Source organism: Staurois parvus, unplaced genomic scaffold (assembly GCF_062004578.1).
Source record: "Staurois parvus isolate SC_StPar_1 unplaced genomic scaffold, SC_StPar_1.0 ptg000662l, whole genome shotgun sequence".
NCBI classification, from domain to species: Eukaryota; Metazoa; Chordata; class Amphibia; order Anura; family Ranidae; genus Staurois; species Staurois parvus.
The window spans coordinates 1,449,717-1,468,028 of record NW_028318458.1 but is presented as its reverse complement, the minus strand read 5'-3'; the positions used below and the strand labels follow the sequence as shown (position 1 = coordinate 1,468,028).

Genomic DNA, 18,312 nt, shown 5'->3' with positions numbered 1-18,312 from the left:
GCGCAGCGCTTTACAATATAAGGGAGACAGTATAATTACATTTCAGTACAGAAGGAATATGAGGGTCCTGCTTGTGGAGCTTACAATCTAAAGGAAGTGGAGGTGATACAAAAGGTGATAGCTGCGGGGGATGATCTTGTGGAGGTGATTGAAATACAGTTCTTAGGTGGAGGTGGGGTAGGGTTCCCTGAATAAATGAGTTTTCAAAGATCGCCTAAAGGCAGACAGGGTGGGGGCTGACCGGACATACTGTGGTAGGGAGTTCCAGAGGATGGGAGAGGCTCTGGAGAAGTCCTGGAGGCGAGCGTGGGAGGAGGTGATGAGGGAGCTAGAGAGGAAGATATCTTTGGAGGAGCGGAGTGGGCGATTTGGGTGATATCGGTGGATGAGGTTGGTGATGTAGCTGGGGGCAGTGTTGTAGATGGCTTTGTATGTCATGGTTAGTATTTTGAATTTTATACGTTGGGTTAGTGGAAGCCAGTGGAGGGATTGGCAGAGAGGGGCAGCAGTCGCTGATCGGTTGATAAGGTGTTTGAGTCTAGCAGCAGCATTCATAATAGATTGAAGGGGGGATAACCTGTGTAACGATAGACCAGTAAGGAGGGAGTGCAGTAATCAAGGCAGGATATAACCAAGGCGTAGATAAGTTGTTTTGTGTTGTCATTGGTCAGAAAGGGGCGGATTCTGGAAATGTTCCGGAGGTTGAGGTGGCAGGATAATTAAGGGTTCTTTGGTTTCTGGGTAAATTCTGTAAACTCAAACTTTGTTTTTAAATTTGATGTGGCTGATTCAGTTGAATTTTGTAAAACATCTTTCTAAATATCATACAAGTTGCAATCTTCAGATCTTTTATCCAGTTCTGAGACATACAGGGCTTTACCAAACTGAGTGGCCAGTTAGGCAATATGGCCTGGTTATCTCCATGCACCATAACTGTGACTGGACAAGAAAAGCCCAGCAGCCCTGCTCCTTGCACCTCTATGACCAGCCTGATCAAGCCAAATACTTGTGCTGGACTTCATGAGTAGTGAACCCCCCCCTGTTCAGTTCGAACATTCAAACCTAATGAAAGTTCAACCACAAACTTCAAATCAGGACAATTCACTAAGCGGTATCTTACTGCATCTGAGTATGCGGTAAGATACTGCACAGCAGTTTTCCCAAAAAACCTTCTAAAATACTGCATGAGTTATTTTATTAAAGTGTTACTAAACCCAGGACCCTGCATTCATTCAAATACCTTTTCTCATCAGCAGTTAGAGCAGTCTTGTGACTTCTATCAGTGTCCAGTTAAAGTTTGTAGGAGGAGTTTTCATTCTCTCCTATGAGGCGGCAGGACCCCTGAGCCTGTGTTTGGACAGTGCTGACAGTACTCTACCAGGAAAAAAAACTCTTTAGCAACACGCCAAACTGAGCGTGTACAGCTTGCCCCCAAGGCTCTGTTCTATCAGCAGATGGATTGGGGACAGTAGAAGAAGGGGAAGATCAGAGAAGTCAGGATCAATCCTTTTTATACAATGCAGAGGATTAACCTCTTCCAGAGTGAGTATAACAAGCATGCTTTACTGCATATACTGTACAGACTGATTTTACTGTTGTGGGTTTAGTAACACTTTAAGTCATGCAGTAATTTAGTAGTGAAAACATGCTTTAATGGTTCAATAATTTTGCACAAAAATGACATGGGACCCCCCCCCCATCCATACCAAGCCCTTCAGGTCTAGTATGGATTTTGAGGGGAACCCCACGGCAACGTTCTTTTAAAAATGGCATGGGGTCCCCCCAAAATCCATACCAGACCCTTATCCAATCTTGCAGTCCTGCAAGTCAGGAAAAGAGGGGAATGAGCAAGCACCCCCCCTCCTGAACCATATAAAGCCACATGCCCTCAACATGGGGGGAGGTGCCTTGCTCCCCCCCAAAGAATATTGTCCCCATGTTGATAGGGACAAGGACTCCTTCCTCACAACTGTGACCGGTGGTTATGGGGGTCTGCGGGCAAGGGTCTTATCAGAATCTGGAAGCCCCCTTTAACAAGGGGGCCCCCAGATCCCTGCCCCCCATGTGAATAAGTATGGGGTACATGGTACCGCTACTCATTCACAAAAAAGTGTAGTGTAAAAAATGACAGTAAACAGTCTTTGACAAGTCCTTTATTAAAAACAAAAAGAAAAAAAAAAGGCTCCGCTCTCAACGCTGTGCCATCCTGACATATCTAAGGGGTGGAGTCACCCGGTGACGTCAACTGGGTGACCCTGCCCCCTTTTGACATCATCATGTGCTCTGATTGGCCAAAGCATTGCACCTGACCTGTGGTCAGGTGCATTGCTTTGGCCAATAATAATGCGCTGCCAGAGCGCTGTGCATTGTGGGACGGGCGGGCGTACACTCGAACGGCCGATGTTCAAGACAAACTTAAGTTCGACTTGAACATCAAGCTGAACACTATTCATGAGGAATGTACTGTTAGGTCATTTGCAATGCAATACAATGTATTGGTACCCTGCTGAACAGGACATGATAAGAGACCTAGTCAAATTCAGGTATTCACACTAAAGAATACATTCTATATTTTTTTGGTCATCAAACAAGACGTGACTAAAGCACTGTAAACGCTAAAATTAATCAGACTGTTGCAGCTTTTGGGTCCAGACACACTGGCTTAAAAAACTCTGCTTCTACAGGAGTTTTGTGTTTTGCCTGTAGAAGCAGCTCAATATTATCCTATGTGTCCATTCACATTAGGATGTTTAGAGGCATATTTGAAGCTCAGGGTTTAGGCCTCATGTACACTGATGTTTTTTTTAACTCCCCTAGAAGCCTGTTCCTGGCAGCAGCGTTTTGGCTAAAAAACCACTTATGTTTGTAAAAGAGTTTACTGCGTCTACACGTGTTTACTTGCGTTTATCTGCTTTTACCCATGTTTACCCGCATCAAGCGTTTGGCTGTTAATTAATTGCATTGGCCAAAATAAATAACTTATTACGGCCATTGAAATAAATTAACGATCCAGCACTAAACGCACCTAGCGCTTAGGGGCATTTACATGCATTTAAGCACTTCAACTGTTTTTTCTGCCAAAATGTCGCTGTTCCAGGATTCACTGGCACTGTTTTTTTTTTCTACTGCCTCTAAATGCCCCTTTCACAAAAAGCTTCTAAAAGCCATAGAGTGCATGTACGCATAGAATAACATGGAAGGGTGTTCGGAGGCAGTAAAAAAAAAAATACCTGACACTCCTAAAAGCGGCAGTAAAAATGCACTGTGTGCATGAGGCCTTAGAAGCAGAAAAAAAAAACCTTCTGTTTTGCATTTTTAACCACTTCAAGTCTGGACACTGGACTCAGTCCAGATCTGGACCATGGTCCGCCATTTAGTGATTCCTGCTTTACAGCCTGCTAGGATTAGTCAGGAAAATGAGTTAACCTTTCTCAATAGCTTGGTAGATGAGTCTGTTGTAGCTCTTCTCAACAAGAGCCTCTCAAGCATCTTAAGATACAGAGACTCCATGGACTACAGAGACTCCATGGACTCCGTGTTGTACCTGCCCTTCCACCCAGGACAGGGGAAAAAAAACACTGCTGGATCACATGGCTGGCCTTGTATACAGCACACAGGAAACAATGGTATTTCAATGTCTCCAGAAAGTGAACTTCACACACCATAAACCCCTGCCTTTTCTCCAGACTGGGGGAAGGTTTCCTCCAAACATGGAACAAGGACCTACAAAAGAAAAGATGCTTGGCAGTGGTGGGATTCAAGCCCACACCCTCAAAGAGACTGGAGCTTTAACCACTTCAAGTCCAGACACTTTGACCCCCTTCCAGTCCAGGCCAATTTTCAGCTTTCAGTGCTATCACACTTTGAATGACAATTGCGCGGTCATGCAACACTGTACCCATATGAAATTTTTAGCATTTTTTTGAGACAGATAACAATTTATTTTGGTGGTATTTATTCACCACTGGGATTTTTATTGTTATATAGATAAAAAAGTCCAAGCATTTTGAAAAAAAAGTGTTTTTCTTATAAAATTTTGCAAATAAATAATCTTTCTCCATAAATTTTGCCAAAACGTATTCAGCTATCTTTTTAGTAAAAAAAAAATAACCGAAATTAGTTTAAAACCAAAAATATAATTTAAAAAAAAACTTTTTTAATATTATTATTTATGGGTTTTTTTACGTACTGTCACCCTAGCAGCACAGTGTCACCACAGTGACACTGTATTACTTGTGGGGGGTGATGAAGATTTTTTTTTTTTTTTTTTTTACACTGATTGCTTTTACACCCATAAGCCTTTACAGCCTTGTAAAAGCAATCATTTCTCCTCTCTGGCTGCATTCTGGCAGCCATTGAGAAATACTGTGAGAGCTGTGATTGGTCACAGCTTGTCACATGGTACAAGGCTGTTGGGAATAGCCCTGTACCAAGTGACCTCTTTGATCATTCACAGATTTCATTGATAGTAAGCAATGATGTCAGGAAGTGACATCTTGCTTACTACTATTCATGTGATCACTGATTGGCCAATCAGTGATCACATGATTGGGACCTCACACAGAGGTCCCGTACAGCGATCGGTGTTCCGCTGTGTCCAGGGAACGCGCATAGGCAGTGAATGTGGAGGCCGTTTATAAACTGGATGCTCCTAAACTGTCCTAAAAGCTTCTAAACATGCCTAAACTCATGAACATAAACACTCTATATGAGTATTTTTTTTTTGGCCAAGGGAACTGGCTTTTTTTAATCCAGTGTGCATGGACCCTTAAACCTCGTACACTCGTACACTTTTTTTGCATGCTAGTCTCATATAAAAAATGAATAGGTTACTAGAGTTAGGAAAATTCTCATAAGACAGAATACAACTTCCTGTGATTATGTAATTTATTTATTTATTACAGGTACTTCATATAGCGCTGTCAATTTATGCAGCACTTTCCATATATATTGTACATTCACATCAGTCCCTAACCCTCAAGGGGCATACAATCTAAGGTCCCTAACTCACATTCATACATACACATACTAGGGACAATTTAGACAGGAGCCAATTAACCTACCAGCATGTCTTTGGAGTGTGGGAGGAAACCCACGCAGGCACAGGGAGAACATGCAAACTCCAGGCAGGTGGTGCCATGGTTGGGATTTGAACCGACGACCCTAGTACTGCCAGGCGAAAGTGCTAACCATTTAGCCACTGTGCTGCCCATATTGTAATGTATTCTTCCATTTCTGAGCATGCACGGTCTTTATCACTTGATTTTTTATGGATGAATACTGTACTGAATAAACAAAAATAGTTTGCTCCGTTATTTTGGTACCGCTCCAAAAGTGGTATTTTTGTCTGATTTTCTCATCATGTGTATGTGGCTTTAGTCATACCTCCGGTATATTTAGTTTAAAATAACTATGTTTTATTTAATAGAAAAAAACATTTATGTACAGAAGATATTTCTAAATTCCTTTTCTTTACTAAGTTCCCATATTGATATCATTCACTCTTCCTAGCTGTGGTCAGCATGGAACATCCGCACCCATTCTGGTGAAGAGGAAACAAATATGCTGAAGATGGCATTTAATAACGCAGACATAGATGTACAATACAAAGGTCTTTCCCAGATATCTAGAAGCTCCTAACTGTTCCCATTTTATAGGAATGAGATTTGATTTTGCAGCCATGTAGATTTTGACTTTACAAGATCACTGTTCGCTAAACAGATGAACTAAATGGCCAGTGGTATCACTACTGACACTAAATTAATGGCTTCCCACTTCTTTCTAGTTTCTAGAACACAGGAGATGACCTGCACCTTAGCAATGAAGACTGCTGTGCAAGCTGGCCACTTGCCTCCTCGAAACCAATCACATCATTTGTTACTAGAATGTCAGCAGCAGCACAGCCCCCAAAAAAGATGTGGGGCTCCCTCAATCCATAAAAGATCCTTATCCTAGATAGGGGCTACTATGGATTTTAATAGGCTACCCCACAAACCAATTGTGTCCTCCCAAAATCCATAGCAGACCAATATCCAAGTATCCTGGGTGGTCAGGAAAAAGTGCCCCTCCAAACCATACAAGACCATGTGTCCTCACATTCAAAATTCAAGAACAAAACAGCTTGTTCCCATATTGATGAGGGCAAGGGCCTCCTCCCCAAGACTATGGCCTCATCATAATCTGGAAGCCTCCGTCAACAATAAGGGGGCACCCAGATACTGCCCCCTATGTGAATGAGTAAAAGGCACATATAACCTATGCTAATTCAGAAAAAAAGTCAAGTGTAAAGACAAAAGCTGTGTTTTTGTTTGTTTTGTTTTTTTCGTGGTGTGGTGGTGGTGGGGTGGTTGGGAGACAGAAGCAGTTTTTGACAAGTCCTCTGAGAACGAATTGCTTTGTGCTGGGATTTAAAGTGCCATACACAAGGTTTTTTATGTAAGTGCAATTTTAAACGTTTTTTACCTAATAAATACGGTGTTACGCTATGGAAGTTTTGCTTTGATGTTTTTTTGATGGTGGAGGAGTACTGTGGAGGTTCTGGAGGAGTTTTGTCGCAAACCATTGATCTAGAGGTGTTTCCACTGTGGAGTCTGTCATCAGCATATAGCGGTATCATGACCACACAGACGGCCAACTTTCCTGCAGGAGAGCGCTGCAACATCTTATACGATATTTGACCTACCAATCCAGGTGGTCAGTTATCTGTGGTGAGTGGGGCTCTGGAGGAGGAGCCCTTCACACAGAGAATTGCTATGGATAAGAAGATTTACTGTATCACTTAATATTCACACTGGATGCGGATGGGGGTTTCTTTGTTTTTTTTTTGGAACTTTCAATTTTTTTAACTTTTATATATTTGGACAATTATTGAGACTTTAACATATACAGGTGAAACTCGAAAAAAATTTGAATATTGTGCAAAAGTTCATGTATTTCAGTAATGTAACTTAAAAGGTGAAACTAATATATGAGATATATATTCATTATATAGATATATATATCTATATAATGATATATATCAGATATATACTCATTACATGAAAAGCAAGATAGTTCAAGCTGTGATTTGTCATCATTGTGATGATTATGGCTTACAGCTCATGAAAACCCCAAATCCACAATCTCAGAAAATGAGAATATTACATGCAATCAATAAAACAAGGATTGTACATAGAACAATATCGGACCTCTAAAAAGTAGAAGCATGCATATGTACTCAGTACTTGGTTTGGACCCCTTTTGCAGCAATTACTGCCTCAATGTGACGTGGCATGGAAGCTATCAGCCTGTGGCACTGCTGAGGTGTTATGGAAGACCAGGATGCTTTAATAGCAGCCTTCAGCTCTTCTGCATTGTTCAGTCTCATGTCTCACATCTTTCTCTTGGCAATGCCCCATAGATTCTCTATGGGGTTCAGGTCAGGCGAGTTTGCTGGCCAATCAAGCACAGTAATCCCACGGTCATTGAACCAGGTTTTGGTGCTTTTGGCAGTGTGGGCAGGTGCCAAGTCCTGCTGGAAAATGAAGTCAGCATCCCCATAAAGCTCGTCTGCGGAAGGAAGCATGAAGTGCTCCAAAATCTCCTAGTAGACAGCTGCATTGACCCTGGATTTAATGAAGCACAGTGGACCAACACCAGCAGATGACATGGCTCCCCAAATCAACACACACTGTGGAAACTTCACACTGGACTTCAAGCATCTTGCAGTGTGTGCCTCTCCATTCTTCCTCCATACTCTGGGTCCTTGGTTTCCAAATGAGATGCAAAAGTTGCTCTCATCAGAAAAGAGGACTTTGGACCACTGAGCACCAGACCAGGTCTGTTTTTCTTTAGCCCAGGTAAGACGCTTCTGATGTTGTTTGTTGTTCAGGAGCGGCTTGACAAGAGGAATATGACATTTGAAGCCCATGTCCAGGATCCGTCTGTGTGTGGTGGCTCTTGATGCACTGACTCCAGCCTCAGTCCACTCCTTGTGAAAGTCCCCAACACTTTTGAATGGCCTTTTCCTGACAATCCTCTCCAGGCTGTGGTCATCCCTGCTGCTTGTGCACCTTTTTCTTCCACACGTTTCCCTTCCATATACCTTTCTATTAATGTGCTTTGATACAGCACTTTGGGAACATCCAACTTCTTTGCAGTTACCTTTTGAGGCTTTCCCTCCTTATGGAGGGTGTCAATGATGATTTTCTGCACAACTGTTAGGTCAGCAAACTTTCCCATGATTGTGATTCCTACTGAACCAGACTGAGAGACCATTTAAAGGCTCAGGAACCCTTTGCAGGTGTTATGGCTTAATTAGCTGATTAGAGTGGGACACTTTGAGCCGAGAATATTGCACCTTTTCACAATATTCTAATTTTCTGAGATTGTGGATTTGGGGTTTTCATGAACTGTAAACCATAATCATCACAATTCTGACAAATCACGGCTTGAACTATCTTTGCTTTGCATGTAATGAGTCTATCTCATATATTAGTTTCACCTTTTAAGTTGCATTACTGAAATAAATGAACTTTTGCACGATATTCTAATTTTTCGAGTTTTACCTGAATATACAGTCAGGTCCATAAATATTGGGACATCAACACAATTCTAACATTTTTGGCTCTATACACCACCACAATAGATTTGAAATGAAATGAACAAGATGTGCTTTAGCTGCAGACTGTCAGCTTTAATTTGAGGGTATTTACATCCAAATTAGGTGAACGGTGTAGGAATTACAACAGTTTGCATATGTGCCTCCCACTTGTTAAGGGACCAAAAATAATGGGACAGAATAATAATCATAAATCAAACTTTCACTTTTTAATACTTGGTTGCAAATCCTTTGCAGTCAATTACAGCCTGAAGTCTGGAACGCATAGACATCACCAGACGCTGGGTTTCATCCCTGGTGATGCTCTGCCAGGCCTCTACTGCAACTGTTTTCAGTTCCTGCTTGTTCTTGGGGCATTTTCCCTTCAGTTTTGTCTTCAGCAAGTGAAATGCATGCTCAATCGGATTCAGGTCAGGTGATTGACTTGGCCATTGCATAACATTCCACTTTTTTCCCTTAAAAAACTCTTTGGTTACTTTTGCAGTATGCTTTGGGTCATTGTCCATCTGCACTGTGAAGCGTCCAATGAGTTGTGAAGCATTTGGCTGAATATGAGCAGATAATATTGCCCGAAACACTTCAGAATTCATCCTGCTGCTTTTGTCAGCAGTCACATCATCAATAAATACAAGAGAACCAGTTCCATTGGCAGCCATACATGCCCACGCCATGACACTACCACCACCATGCTTCACTGATGAGGTGGTATGCTTAGGATCATGAGCAGTTCCTTCTCCATACTCTTCTCTTCCCATCACTCTGGTACAAGTTGATCTCGGGCTCATCTGTCCATAGGATGTTGTTCCAGAACTGTGAAAGCTTTTTTAGATGTCGTTTGGCAAACTCTAATCTGGCCTTCCTGTTTTTGAGGCTCACCAATGGTTTACATCTTGTGGTGAACCCTCTGTATTCACTCTGGTGAAGTCTTCTCTTGATTGGTGACTTTGACACACATACACCTACCTCCTGGAGAGTGTTCTTGATCTGGCCAACTGTTGTGAAGGGTGTTTTCTTCACCAGGGAAAGAATTCTTTGGTCATCCACCACAGTTGTTTTCCGTGGTCTTCCGGGTCTTTTGGTGTTGCTGAGCTCACCGATGCGTTCCTTCTTTTTAAGAATGTTTCAAACAGTTGTTTTGGCCACGTCTAATGTTTTTGCTATCTCTCTGATGGGTTTGTTTTTTCAGCCTAATGATGGCTTGCTTCACTGATAGTGACAGCTCTTTGGATATCATCTTGAGAGTTGACAGCAACAGATTCCAAATGCAAATATCACACTTGAAATGAACTCTGGACCTTTTATCTGCTCATTGTAATTGGGATAATGAGGGAATAACACACACCTGGCCATGGAACAGCTGAGAAGCCAATTGTCCCATTACTTTTGGTCCCTTAACAAGTGGGAGGTACATATGCAAACTGTTGTAATTCCTACACCGTTCACCTGATTTGGATGTAAATACCCTCAAATTAAAGCTGACAGTCTGCAGTTAAAGCACATCTTGTTCATTTCATTTCAAATCCATTGTGGTGGTGTATAGAGCCAAAAATGTTAGAATTGTGCCGATGTCCCAATATTTATGGACCTGACTGTATATATATGTGATCTTGCATTTCCGGGTAGGGGGCGTGTGCAAGCTGTGTGCGCCCTACCCACACCACTATTTGCAGCCGCGGATGTCAATCACTGGGTCCCAGTGGGTAAATACTCGGTGATTACCGAGCATCTCTGATGGCGAAGATGATTATTTTGTTTACAAACAATCTTCCTCCCTGTCAGCTCGAGCACACTGCTCAGTATGGCTGTGCACAGTACAGCCATCCCGATCAGTGTGCTTACAGTGAAGAACACCCCCCCGCCCTCTAGTAAAACACACACAGCACACAGTTAACCCTTTGATCGTCCCTCACATTAACTCCTTCATGCCCAGTGTCATTGGTACAGTGCTTTTTTTTTAGCACTGCTCATTGCATTGGTGTCACTGGAGATGTCAGTGACACCAAGTTAGTTCCCCCCCAGTGTCAGAATGTCTGCTGCAGTCCCGCTAAGAGTCGCTGATCGCCGCCATTACTAGTGAACAAAAAAAATCCCATTATCTACACCGCCATCTGTAAGCGTATAACTTTCACGTAAACCAGTTAATTTACACGTATTGGGATTTTTTTTAGCAAAGACATGTAGCAGAATACATTTTGGCCTAAATTTATGACGAAATTGGATTTTTTAAATTTTTTTACTTCACATGTTTAATAGCAAAAAGTCCAAAATATAGTTTTTTTCTCAAAATTGTCTGTCTTTTTTTGCTTATAGCGCAAAAAATAAAAACACACAGGTGACAAAATACCACCGAAAGAAAGCTCAATTTGTGGAAAAAAGGATGTAAATTTCATTTCGGTGCAGCGTTACACGACCGCGCAATTGTCAGTCAAAGTAACGCAGTGCCGTAACACAAAAAATGGCGAACAAAACATGTTTCCTAAGGTGAACCTAACCTTTGCAGGCTCTTGATTGCAAAGAAAAGTTTAGCATCTCTTGCATGGATCACCTGTATGCTGTCACGAAGGGGTGCCGAGGAACATGTTACACTCTCAGGCTCCATGTACTGTACACTGCAGCTGATAAACTGATGTTCAGGAGCTTTTCTGCATTTGTTTTCAGCAGCCCCTGAACTCTCCCTAATGTTTTCCTATGTGTCCACGTACACATTGTCGTTTACAGTCATTTACAGGCAGTTGAGTTTACAGTCGTTTTTTTGAACGCACCAAACTTGTGTTTAGCAGTAGATTTTATCAGCATTTCAAACGCCAAATTCTTGTAAATGCATGTAAATGTGGCTACCTGCATATATAAGAGTTTGTGTTTAGAAGCGTTTTTTAACTGTTCCATGTCCAGATGCTGTCCAGAGCCTTTTTTCATCATCAGAAATGCATGCAAAGTGTTTTCCATGTATTCAAATAGACCCGGTACACCAGCGCAGTCAGTTGCAGGTTTGGCCTGAAGGAAAAAATGGTAGAACGTGCCGCATTATGCTCATGATGGGATCCATAGTGAATACAACCAGAAAAGACAGGTCATCTCAACACATACTACTCTCTCTGCTTCTGCTCTCTCTATTCCTCTCAAAATGTCTGAAATAGTTAATTTTTTACTATTTTTCAGTGCATTCTGGGCATTTTGGAAGGTCTCTGGGGTTATCTTTAAAAAACGCTTCTAAACACAACTGCCCATAAACGCGGATAAACAAATGGTTTTTAAGCTACGTTTTCCAGCAGTCAGTTTCCATCATTCAGAAGTGTTTTCCAAACATCCCGTGTACGTGGAGCCTTTGTATGGGTGTAACTTGTTCCTAATGGGGAACTTAATCTTTGTAGGACACTTGAAAATAATATAGTACTTAAAACAGTCTATGGTGTATCACTGTCTTTAGGTAAATCGCACAAGCCCCTCACAAGTCTCTGTGGCGCAATCGGTTAGCGCGTTCGGCTGTTAACCGAAAGGTTGGTGGTTCAAGCCCACCCAGGGACGTGTGATATTTTTCCTGGCTGACTTTGCTCACTTTGAGACACTACTGTTTCTATGGTTTACTGAAACGCATCCCATCAAAAAGGCAATTTTTCATCCATCTTTCAAATGCATCAAAATAAAATAGTTCAAAGAAAACTACCAAAATTCTTACCATGTAAAAGTATAAATAGTGTACAAATACAGTAAATGTGTATCTGCAGTCAGGCCCGGTTCAGATATCGGGTTGGGGGAACAAGCATTCCCGCTTGCAATTTTAAAATCACTATTTACACTCGTTTCCGCATGTCGCACATAGGGCAGCGTATTCTCTTCAATGGTCTACCCTATGCACATTTGTCGCCCAAGAAAAGCTCCTGCTCCCTTTTGAATGACAAGCTGAGTGCACTTTTTCAACACGCGTTTCGACGTGATCACGTTTTGATTCTGTCATGCAACAATTGCGGCAGAATAGCACTGCGTTTTGGTGTTTTTTCCTTTAACAAAAAATAAAAAAAATCTAGTGGCGATTAAATACCACCAAAATAAAGCTCTATTTGTGTGAAAAATGATCAAAATTTAATTTGCGTATAGTGTTGTATGACCGCGCAATTGTCATTCAAAGCGCGTCAGCACTGAAAGCTGAAAATTGGCCTGGGCAGGAACCGGGCGAGAGTTTCCAGTACTGAAATGGTTAAAAACAACCAAGTCAGAAAGCAATATTTTAATGAGCCTGGTTAACCTACCTATCAGAAACTTATTTAGATTTGAATGACCTTTTGTGGGATGACAACACCTAGCATTTTTGTGGACTGAGTATCGTCATTTTCTTTTGCTAAACTACTCAACTACCCCCACTGTCTTAACCACTTCAAGTCCGGACACTTTCGCCCCCTTCCTGCCCAGGCCAATTTTCAGCTTTCAGTGCTATCACACTTTGAATGACAATTGCGCAGTCATGCAACACTGCACTCTTGTTTTTTTTAGCATTTTTTTTGAGACAGAAAAAACATTATTTTGGCGGTATTTATTCATTATATATAGATGAAAAAGTCCAAACATTTTGAAAAAAAAAAAGTGTTTTTGTTATAGAATTTTGCAAATAAATAATCTTTCTTCATAAATCTTGGCCAAAATGTATTCAGCTATCTTTTAAGCAAAAAAGACAAAAAAAACAAATTAGTTCATAACCAAAAATTATAATTTAAAAATTTTTTTTTTACATTTTTATTTTATTTTTTTATATTATTATTATTTTTTTTTTTTAACATACCATCACCCTAGTAGTATAGTGTCACCATAATGACACTGTACTACTTGTGGGGGGTGATGAAGATTTTTTTTCCTTTTTTTAACACAGATTGCTTTTACACCCATAAAGGCTGTACTATGTAACTATGATACCAGATTGTACGATTTTCGTTTAATCGGTACAGTTTTATTCAACTTTTGAATTTGTATTCTGTCATACAAGAATTTTCGTAATTCACTTTCGATATGAGACTAGCATGCAAAAAAATTGGACAATCATTTGTCCGATATTGTCATCGTGTGTACAGGGCTTTAGCTGCATCAAGAGTTTTAGGCAGGCAAAGATAGAAAGTAGCAGTTCATGCTGGGATTTCACTTTAGAGCCATCTATATTAGCATGTAGAAGAGTTTGAGTATGGAATATACTGTGTGTAAAATGCATTGTAGTTATATAGTGCTCTTGTTCATTTATTTTATCTGCATTATGCAGTATATGTAATGTTTTTGTATATTTTAGAACACTTGAGGGCTTCTTCTGATAACATCAGTTTGACTGACGTGTTGGGACTTGACTGACGAAACGCGTTGTGTCACTTCTACCATCTGGAACGCTGGAGCATTCCAACGACCACATATAGAGGAAGGGAGTTCCTGTAGTTTTGCTGCTTTTCCACACAATATACAGTAAGTGCAATTTGGATTGTTTCATTTAAAAGTTTAATAAAATGGGATTACACTATTTCTTGGGTCTCCCCTGTCTTTTGTTTCATGGCCATTGGTATGTTGGAGAGGAGGAGGAGTGAAGTTTACTAACCTTAGATGGGGTGGAGAAGAGACAATTGTCTGGTTACCCATGGTTGGAGTTAAAACTGCAACGCAACGCGTTTTTTGGTTCTATAGACTTCAATGGGAACACTGCAGAAAACCATGTATTGTGTTTTTGCTGCGTTTTTTATGTGGTTTGCATTTAAAATCTGCCTGGCAACAAGAAAAATAAAAAAAATATGAAAAAACCTGCAAATAGCATAAAAAACACAGCAAAAACACAAGTACAAAAGTGCAAAATGCAACCGGCATAGGTGTGAACCTAGACTAAAGAAGACTTGTGAGAAGGAAAGGCAATGCTGGGAGGCTGCCAGCTGTAGAACGTATTCTAGGGTAGCGTGGACTTCAGCACGTTATATATGAATGCGGAATTTATTAGAGATACCACCTGTCTCTATGCTTTGGATGCAAGTTTAAACTTCATGTGCTACTAAATAATTTAACCCTTAAATACAAGAAATACGTTTTAATTATTATATGCCAAAAGAGCGTCCCTGGGTGGGCTTGAACCACCAACCTTTCGGTTAACAGCCGAACGCGCTAACCGATTGCGCCACAGAGACTTACGTGCTGTTAGTTGACTTCACCTAAGGAGTGTGATGAATCTCAGAGTGTTCTAATCAATTATTATTTTTTCAGGAGTCTTTTAAGGAGATCTAATTAGAAGATGGTTCATGCCTGTTCACACTGCCCTAAACAGACAGACTTTTACCATTACAATCCTGCACTACAAAAGAAAAAATGTCAGACAATGGGTTAAAGGTGGGAATACACGATTAGAAAATTGACTGATCGGTCATCCGACGACTGAGAGGCGTTCGTTCATTGGTCGAAATCATGGCCCACATTAACCAATCTAAAAAAAAACATTCATTGGGCAATACGTAGTGTTGACGTCTTCCGTACAAGTGGAAGTGATGCAGTGTGCGTGTGACCTTGTAGCCACGCCTTTCCGGCCAGAACGAGCGATATAAACAACAATTACCAGCAATGAGTATAATATCGTTTATTACATGACCTATATACATAAATAGTGATACATAAAATATAATCTGCACAATTCTGGTGTCATTATCTCATTAGGCCAATCTACTTTTAACATTTGGATTTTTCGTTCGTGTTTACGAAGATTCCTTGGACATAAACACCCGGGTCATCTTCTGTTTCCGCTCATGCGTGATAGCGCTTGATAGATTTTTTTTTGTACGACCGTCATACCACCGCATAGAAAATCGGTAGTTCGTATGCGGAACGACTAAATTTTTCACTGTTGTTCAACCGGATTTTTTCGTTTACAATATCGTTATCAGTTAAAACATCCTGCTCATCAACAAAGGGAAAATAGTTCGATCATTGGTATTTTTTGTACGATTTTCTTATCGTGTGTACGGGGCACTGGTAAACAACAGCAATATACATCAACCGATCGGTCATCCGACGACCGAGAGGTGTTCGTTCGTTAGTTGAAATCGTGGCATCCCAGGCATGGTTCAAGATGGATATCAGATAAGTGTGGAAATGGCAAAAGCATTATAGAAGTAGCTGCTTGGAAGATCTACCCAAAGGCAGCTCATACATTGATTTTGTTTGTTCAACCAGAATGCAGAATGAAAAGAAAATGATCCAATTTCCCTATCCACATATTCTAGGTGGATGGGGGAGTCCTTCCCGCTGTGGTATTGTATTTTGACAGTGGGGAGCCTTCCCCGCTACCAGTATTTAATAAGTGTTGATGGCACTGAAGGTTCAGGAAAGCCCAACAGGCCAACAAGCTGGCTGTACACAAGTCAATTTCACAGATCGATTTGTGTACAAACAGCCTGCCCATACATGGACTGAAATTCAGCCATTCCCTGCTGAACAGGACGAATTTTGACCCATGTATGGCTGATTAATGCAGACCAAAGACGGGTCGTTTATCGGCCGATAAACGAAAAAACGGTCGTTGCCACCATGGATGCTGCCACCAATGCTCACGAAAGAATGTGACAAGAAACCAGTTTGACAGAGACAGGGGAGCACACCATACAATGTGACAGCAATACGTACAGGGATCTGCACCAGGGGAGGACTGACAACTCATGGGGCCCCCAGGCAATAGGGAATCATGGGGCCCCTGTGTCCTTGCCCAAACTCAAAAAAGCCTATGAAAAAGGTACCAGGGGCATCTCATGGGGCCCCCTACTGAACCCGGGCCCTCAGGCAGTGCCCGAGTTTCCAAATGGTCAGTCCGCCCCTGATCTGCACAGATCTACACAGAACAAAAAATATAGAACTTGGTAATATTACACACACTAGGGGAGATTTAAACTGGAGCGCGCAATATCTGCTGCTGCACCTCTGCCCAGAAACCAATCAGCTTTGTAGTAAATCTCCCCCACAGTATATATATATATGTATATACCGTCAGGGACATTAAATCGTACGCTTTAATGTCAACTATACCATAATAATCATCTCGGTCTATCATTATTCGGCACGTGGTGGACCAAATACATTATGTTTTTATTTGGATACAAATGGATACATTTGTTGCAACCGCAAGACTTTTTATGAAAACACTTCGCAAAACACAATGTTCTATTATCTAATCCCAACGGTAGGACAGACAGTCATGGGTGTTAATATATGGATTCATTTTCATATAAAATATAATAGCTAGGACTGGACTTCCAGTTCGTAGGATGGATTCAGGTGGAAAATAAAAATTATATATATATATATACATATATATATATATATATATATATATATATACATACATACAGTATGTATACAGTCAGAGTCCTGACCTCAACCCGATTGAAATGCTGTGGCATGACCTTAAGAGAACGATTCACACCAGACATCCCAAGAATATTGCTACACTGAAACAGTTTTGTGAAGAGGAGTGGTCCAAAATTACTCCAGATCGTTGTGCAGGTCTGATCTGCAACTACAGGAAACGTTTGGTTGAGGTCATTGCTGCCAAAGGAGGGTCAACCAGTTATTAAGTCCAATGGTTCACATAATTTTTCCTCCCTGCACTGTGAATGTTTACATGTTATGTGCAATTAAACCATGGAAACATCTAATGTTTGTGTAGTATTATGTTCAGCAGACTGTGTTCTTCTATTGTTGTGACTTAGATGACGGTCAGAGCACATTTTATGCCCAATTCATGCAAAACTCCACGTAATCCCAAGGGGTTCACATACTTTTTCTTGCAACTGTATGTGTGTGTGTGCATTTACTAGGGACTGTCATTTCATTTCTAGAACTGAGGAAATATCTATATAATAGCTGGGATGGGAATGACCGTTTTTTCCAGGGAACAATGTAGCTAGGGCTCCTATTTTATTAATGGGATTCAGCAAAAAGAATGCTGGCAACCTTGTAGGTCACGGCTCATGCGCAGATTTTTTATCGGTAAAACGATCGTCCGATTTGCCCATCATTGCCGGGAAAATCGGCCGATCGTCCAAATCGGCCGTGAATTTTCCAACATGACCGATAAAAGAACTGTGCAAAAAACCTGAGTAACGGCCGACCAATTAACCCACTAACAGTGCAAAAATCGGCAGATTTTTTTTTTGTCCGAAAAATCAGCCGATTTTCGACCCATCTATGGCTGGCATTAAATAGACACATTCCAAGCCCTTTCAGCCCAGAGGAAAGCCACCATATTTGCACAGTGCAGTTGACCTTGCTGTTGTAGAAACCCAATTCAAAGTAAGATTCAGTGATAGACATCCTGATCATGCGAACCTTAGAAACATTCTTTGTTTTCTTAGCACCAAAGAAAAAGATGCATTGCTAAAACTGCGCATACTGGTAAGTAGATTCCTCCATGCACACTAAGCAGGTTTTTGAGCTATTACCTGTTAAAGACATTGTCATGTAAGGTAGGGAAAGGCATGTGTATTCATATGCAAATAGGAACAGCAAACAGCTACTTGCAGATCCATGCTTTGTTCTTTTAATTAGGTCAGAGATTTGCTTTAAATGCAGTGGAAAACAACAAAAGAAACAATTCCCAGCTCTAACTTGCTAGCCAGCTTGCAAACAAACCAAATCAACCTGTCTAACAGTATGCCTTAAAAACAGGGGTTTAGTTAGCACACAATTGCAAATGCATGCGTAAGCTACAGAGCCAT

General features: G+C 41.0%; 2 non-coding genes across 2 annotated transcripts; one reads left to right on the top strand and one right to left on the bottom strand.

The window, feature by feature from the left end:
* Nucleotides 1–12,050: 12,050 nt before the first annotated feature.
* Nucleotides 12,051–12,124, top strand: TRNAN-GUU (transfer RNA asparagine (anticodon GUU)). Its single transcript has one exon. It is a non-coding gene; the product is annotated as a tRNA-Asn (tRNA).
* A 2,541-nt stretch (nucleotides 12,125–14,665) lies between these two features.
* TRNAN-GUU (transfer RNA asparagine (anticodon GUU)) lies at nucleotides 14,666–14,739 on the bottom strand. Its single transcript has one exon. It is a non-coding gene; the product is annotated as a tRNA-Asn (tRNA).
* Between the last annotated feature and the right edge of the window lie 3,573 nt (nucleotides 14,740–18,312).